The sequence below is a fragment of the Bombina bombina genome, chromosome 2, assembly GCF_027579735.1.
Source record: "Bombina bombina isolate aBomBom1 chromosome 2, aBomBom1.pri, whole genome shotgun sequence".
Taxonomy (NCBI): domain Eukaryota; kingdom Metazoa; phylum Chordata; class Amphibia; order Anura; family Bombinatoridae; genus Bombina; species Bombina bombina.
In genome coordinates this window covers 144,718,322-144,724,321 of record NC_069500.1, presented here as the reverse complement: position 1 = coordinate 144,724,321, position 6,000 = coordinate 144,718,322, and the positions used below count along the sequence as shown (strand labels likewise).

General features: G+C 37.0%; 1 non-coding gene across 1 annotated transcript; it reads left to right on the top strand.

Moving 5' to 3' along the window:
* Positions 1-254: 254 nt before the first annotated feature.
* On the top strand, positions 255-417 carry LOC128650524 (U1 spliceosomal RNA). The gene has a single exon (XR_008400820.1). It is a non-coding gene; the product is annotated as a U1 spliceosomal RNA (small nuclear RNA).
* Positions 418-6,000: the final 5,583 nt, after the last annotated feature.

The following is a 6,000-nucleotide window of genomic DNA, read 5'->3' as shown; positions in this document are numbered from 1 at the left end:
TTCATCACATGCAAATATGTTTGATGCAGTGTATCCTGGGAGTGCTAATTCTTGAATGCTCTGCTGAATGAAAGTTTTTTTCTTTTTTTTTTTCATAGTGAAAGATTCAAAGGGTTTGTTTGTGCCAATTTAGACTGGAGGAAGCATTGGAATGTACTTATCCCTCTGGTTAACTGTATGCGGAAGAAAATGAGCTCCCTTATGTTTAGCAAGTAGCGCTGGAGCAGTGGTCTGCTCGATTGACTCTACAACTCATACTTACCTGGCAGGGGAGATACCATGATCATGAAGGTGGTTCTCCCAGGGTGAGGCTCATCCATTGCACTCCGGGTGTGCTGACCCCTGTAATTTCCCCAAATGTGGGAACTTGACTGCATAATTTGTGGTAGTGGGGGACTGCGTTCGCGCTTTCCCCTGATTATTCTTTGTAAATGATAGATTTCTTAGCCTGCTACTGTGCACAACACCATTTCATTCTTTGCAACTCTCTTGTCTTGTCAGTGTGAATTCTCAGCCTGTAATTTGCACCTTAACAGTGACTGTGCATATTGTTTTGCCAGCTTTTTTCACAAGGCACAGCCAATAGGTCACTGGCAGCGCAGCCTATTGTCTTATAAACCCGTTGTCTGATTAAAGGGACAGTATACACCAATTTTCATTTAACTGCATATAATAGACACTACTATAAAGAAGAATATGCTACGGAAGCCCAGAGAGGCCATTGCATTTTTATTTATTCATGTAGTCTTTCCCTGGCTTAGTTTCCTTTTATCTCTGCTTTTTTTTTCTCTTCTCATGAGTGTCTCCCTCTGTCTAGTTACATCTGTGTGTGTTTTACTCCCTCTTTCTATATGGCCTTACTCTTCAACCCACTGTGTTTCAGCATCTCCTGCCTCTCTCAAATGTTCTTCTTTTTTATATATATCCTTCCATGTGTCTTTCTGTTTAACAAGTTGTTTTTTCAAAATAACAAGTTGTTTGCCAATATTTTTTTTTACTCTCAGATTGATACATTTGCCTGGCTAGATTTCAGTCAGGAAGTGTTGAGGGAGCATAAAGATTGCAAGGGAAAGCAGCTTTCCAAGCTGTCACAGGAGCCACTAGACAGAGGGAGTAAAACACACACAGATGTAACTAGACAGAGGGAGTAAAACACACACAGATGTAACTAGACAGAGGGAGTAAAACACACACAGATGTAACTAGACAGAGGGAGTAAAACACACACAGATGTAACTAGACAGAGGGAGTAAAACACACACAGATGTAACTAGACAGAGGGAGTAAAACACACACAGATGTAACTAGACAGAGGGAGACACTCATGAGAAGAGAAAAAAAAAGCAGAGAAAAAAGGAAACAAAGCCAGGGAAAGACTACATGAAGTACAGATTCTCATAGATAGGTATAGATAAACACATTAGTAAAAGAGAGAGAGAGGAGCCCTGTCAGACAGCAACTTCAGTGAAGTGAGAGGATTAGGAGAAACCAAGGCAATAAAAAAATATCCCTCATGATCTAACTAGTAGCAGGTCCTGAATGAGAATAAAAGTACTTACTCTGGCTGCTGGTGAGCACACTACACTGCTAGGAAGATTAGGTAGAAGGTTGCAGGCTCCTGTGACAGCTTGGAAAGCTGCTTTCCCTTGCAATCTTTATGCTCCCTCAACACTTCCTGACTGAAATCTAGCCAGACAAATGTATCACTCTGAGAGTAACAAAAATATTGGCAAACAACTTGTTATTTTGAAAAAACAACTTGTTATAGAGAAAAAAACAACTTGTTATAGAGAAAAAACAACTTGTTATAGAGAAATAACTTGTTATGTTGAGATGCCGAAGACTTCCGGTGGGAGGAGCGTCCTGTACGCAGAGCGCGCTCTAGCTCTCGATGGTGTAGAGCCGAATACCTTCTGACCCCCCGCCATAAAGCCCTATTGCCGGGAAACACTTCCTCGGTTTGGGGGAAAAAAGGACACAATACGGAAGTCTACTTTTCCTGTACAGGCTGGATAGGCCTAGCCACAAACACAAGCAAGGTAACAGAGGCAGGCAAAAACAGCGTGTAAATTGGACTACTACTTGAGGATAACACCACAGAGGCAACTAGCAGTACGCTAACAAGCTTGCCTAACACCAAGTGACCATCCGGTGGTAACAAGCGTCATCCGCAAGTGTGGACGGAGAGTCTAAATTGGGTAAAAGGCATCCAGAGAAAAGCAACAGTCACACTGAGTTCAGCGACGACGGTGATAGAGAACGCATCTCTACCTACCTACCCCCCCCCCCCCCGCAAGCCGGCATATGACAGAGCAGATATACCCGGGAGCCAGAAAATATACATGTAAGCGTGCTACAGGAGTAGCGCAAGGAATTACAGAAACGAGGAGGCTCAGTGCAAAGTACACGGGTGGAAATCGGCTTAAAATACTATCTTTTGGAAAAAGCACATCTATAATCAGCAATCTCAAAGTAAGTCACTACAAGCCATGAAGAAGTAGGGAGGTAAGCACCTTAACCACTCTAAGTTCCTCTGTCTTTAAAAGCAAAAATACCAACAAGACATGTTTGCACTACTGTACTTCGGTACAGCAAAGCATTTAATATTATAAGTAACATACATAATTGCAACATCGTGGGCTCTTCTAAACTTTCTGTGCAGGCGCACAGCAACCCAGTACCTCTGTATTATTGACTGTTTATGTCTCTGTGGTGTCTCATCTTTGTTATTTTGCTGCCAGAAGGTGGATACATAAGACAAGAGAAAGATAAAAGTTTTGATCTATCTAAAAACCTGACGATAGATGTATTTACTTCAAGTGTTTGTATATTATCCCTTATAACATCTTGGGACACGAAGCTATCTTTGCTACAGATAGCTATAATTCAAGATAAATGAACACTGACTAAATCTAAAAAAGCCAATTAATAAGCGTGGAACACTTTAAAGATTGTTACCTGATCTGGTCTTTTCAAGAGACAATTTAATTAACTCGAAACTGAAGGGAACATTTAAAAATTCCCAGACCTACAGCCAACCATAAAGATCTGGTTCAATATACCCTTTGATCTGAAGGAAGGGGCGATACTAAATCTGCTTAATAATTTAAATTTCCATAAGATATGACTTATGCATTTTTTGTAAAAAGGTTTTGATGCATTATGACTGAAGAGCATTTGGGTAATAGGTCTAGCTAAAGGGGTAAAAGGGAAAGTACTAGCTATTTGTTGATTTTGTCTAGTAAGCTAAATTACCTTAGACCTCAAAAAAGCAGTATACGGTCAAGAGCTATATAGTAGCTTTTGCTATATGGGAACAGAAACCAATATCATATAGACATATTATTTTATTTTCTTTTTTCTACTGACTACATACTATACTTTTTAAAAAAAGGTGATTTAGGCTTAATTTATGGTTTATGAGCAAGAGTTCTGGAGTATAGTTACCATAAGTTAAAACCTCTCGCATAGAAAGGGGTCTTAAGCACTACTACACTACATCTTTTTTTTTTTTTTCTCTTTTTTCTCCTTTTTCTCCTCCCTTCAGCAAGGGATAAAAGGTATTACACTAAGAATCACATTATTTTTTTATTCACTTGGCTTTACTCACCCTACACCAACACTTACAAGTTTAAGTTTTTCCTTTTTTCTTCCTTTTTTTTTTTTTTGCTTTGCACCTTGGTATATTTGTATTTACACTTATAGTTTGTATCACTGTACACTAACCTAGAGATTAATATAGAATTTATGGAAAGATATATCACAACCACTAAATCCAGATCCCCAGTAATGCCACTTAAAAAAGATAAAAAAAGAAAAATGGTAACTGACATAAGTCTAGACAATTCATCAGAAAAATCAGCACCTACAGCAAATAGCCCTGAAAAACAAATGACGCTTAATCAGCTAGCGGAATTATTGCTCCCACAGTTTGACTCTGTAAAGAAAGAGATAGCGGGACTCTCATTCGAGATCAAGCAATTTTCAAAGAGATTAATAGAAGCAGAATCTAGAATTTCTGATTTAGAAGATAAATCTAATATACAAGAGGAGACCATTATACCATTATAAATTATACGAGTAAAATTAATAGCCTCCAATCTAAAATTGATGATCTCGAAGACAGATCCCGCCGTAGTAACATCAGAATAGTTGGTCTACCAGAAAGCACTGAATTTTCAGACTTATTAACATTCGGAGCAACAACGTTGCCCCAATTACTAGGGCTACATGCACCACTAGATAGACTATCCGTTGAGAGAGCACACAGAACAGGAACTAGAAGGAAATACCCAGATGGCAACATAAGACCAAGAATGGTCATAATAAAATATTTAAACTTTCAGGACTGTCAGAGTATATGAATATTATGATGAATATTACATATGTGTACATATATATATATATATATGTATATTTTATACACTGTATATGTTAGATGAGAACTCAGGATTAATTAAACATGAGTTTGTTGAACACAGCTTCTAATACACGTCTATCAGGATTGACGATCAGTAGAGCCTTTTTGAAACACAAACATTTCTTTTCTAAAGGAAATAGCTCAGTGACCCTATTCATTTGACTATATATGCAGATTTTTATAACCTCAGAACATTTGGTGAGGTGAGAAAAGAATGTGTTCAAGGACCCCTTTGGAATTTGACACGTGTGATACAACAGTTCTATCTCACTGAATCTCTATTTGAAGACTTACTGCAAAAACCCCTCTTGGGGGAAGGTGACACAAATAAAATCAAATACTCATCTGCACTGCTGGCTAAACAGGAAATATGCTGTTTTAAAGACTCTTACAACTCCTCATGGATTGACCCCATGTGGAGCAATAAAGGCCTTGGAAAACAAAGACAGATGCTGAGGTATGACTCTGGAAGTCACGTAAGCAGACAGCAAATAAACATTTTTTTTCTCTCTCTGTTTAAATACATGCCCCAGAATGTATTAAATATAGAAATTTGGGAAATTGTCTAATTCTATATTATTATTACATGGGTATTTGCTAAGCTTGGGAGGTAACTGTTTTAATCAGTCAAAAATGTGTAATAAATTCTGTTTTGTTTATATTTTTCAGACAGATAATCTCAAATCTACATAGAAGTGAATGTGCATGTATGTGTGTATATATATATATATATATATATGTGTGTATATATATATGTGTGTATATATATTTATATGTTTTGAAAACACAAAAGATCTTACTTAGCCTCTGTGTGTTTAAAAACATGAATAGATGTTTATGGACCTGAAGAGAAGTGATTATTAACATTTATTTTCTTATTTCAGATCTACATAGACAGGATTCACTTGGAATACAGTACAATACTGAATTAAAAATAAGCTGTTATTTGCAAAGAAATGCCAGAATACTGATAAAATTATAATGCATTTTAAGCTAATAATTAGCAGTGTTAAATTACCTTAATATAATAAAATGTTAATAATATAACATATTTGGTATCAGAATAATCAGAAAAAATAACCTAATATTAACCATCTGTAATTGGGGTTATATATGATTAATGCAGAGAGTGTGATCTGATTAAATAACCATTTTATAAAAAAAAAATTAACTTGCTTAAAAATGTCAGAAATGCTGTATTGTATTGCTATGTTGTACTGTATGCTGCCACCTGGTGTTATGTTGCGAGAACTACAGCCAGAAGATTCTTTCTGGCTGTTAAAAATGAAATTTCCAAGGGCCAATCCGATTTAGACTTCCCAGATAACCAATGGGAAGGTCAGCTCCCGTAGTGCCACCCACATGATGTCATCAATGATTATATAATGGGAGTGTTGAATGCACAAGAGAGAGTTGTCTGTAACTTGTTGAAAATTAGTGATCTGATTTTGGCTGCGATATACCTGAAAAAAAAAAAAGTTCACTTCAGCAAGGAGCTTAAAACTTATCCTTGATTTGTGCAAAAACCTTCTTTCAAATGAGATGACCTAAAGACCGCTACGAATTGGTTCAAAATTGGT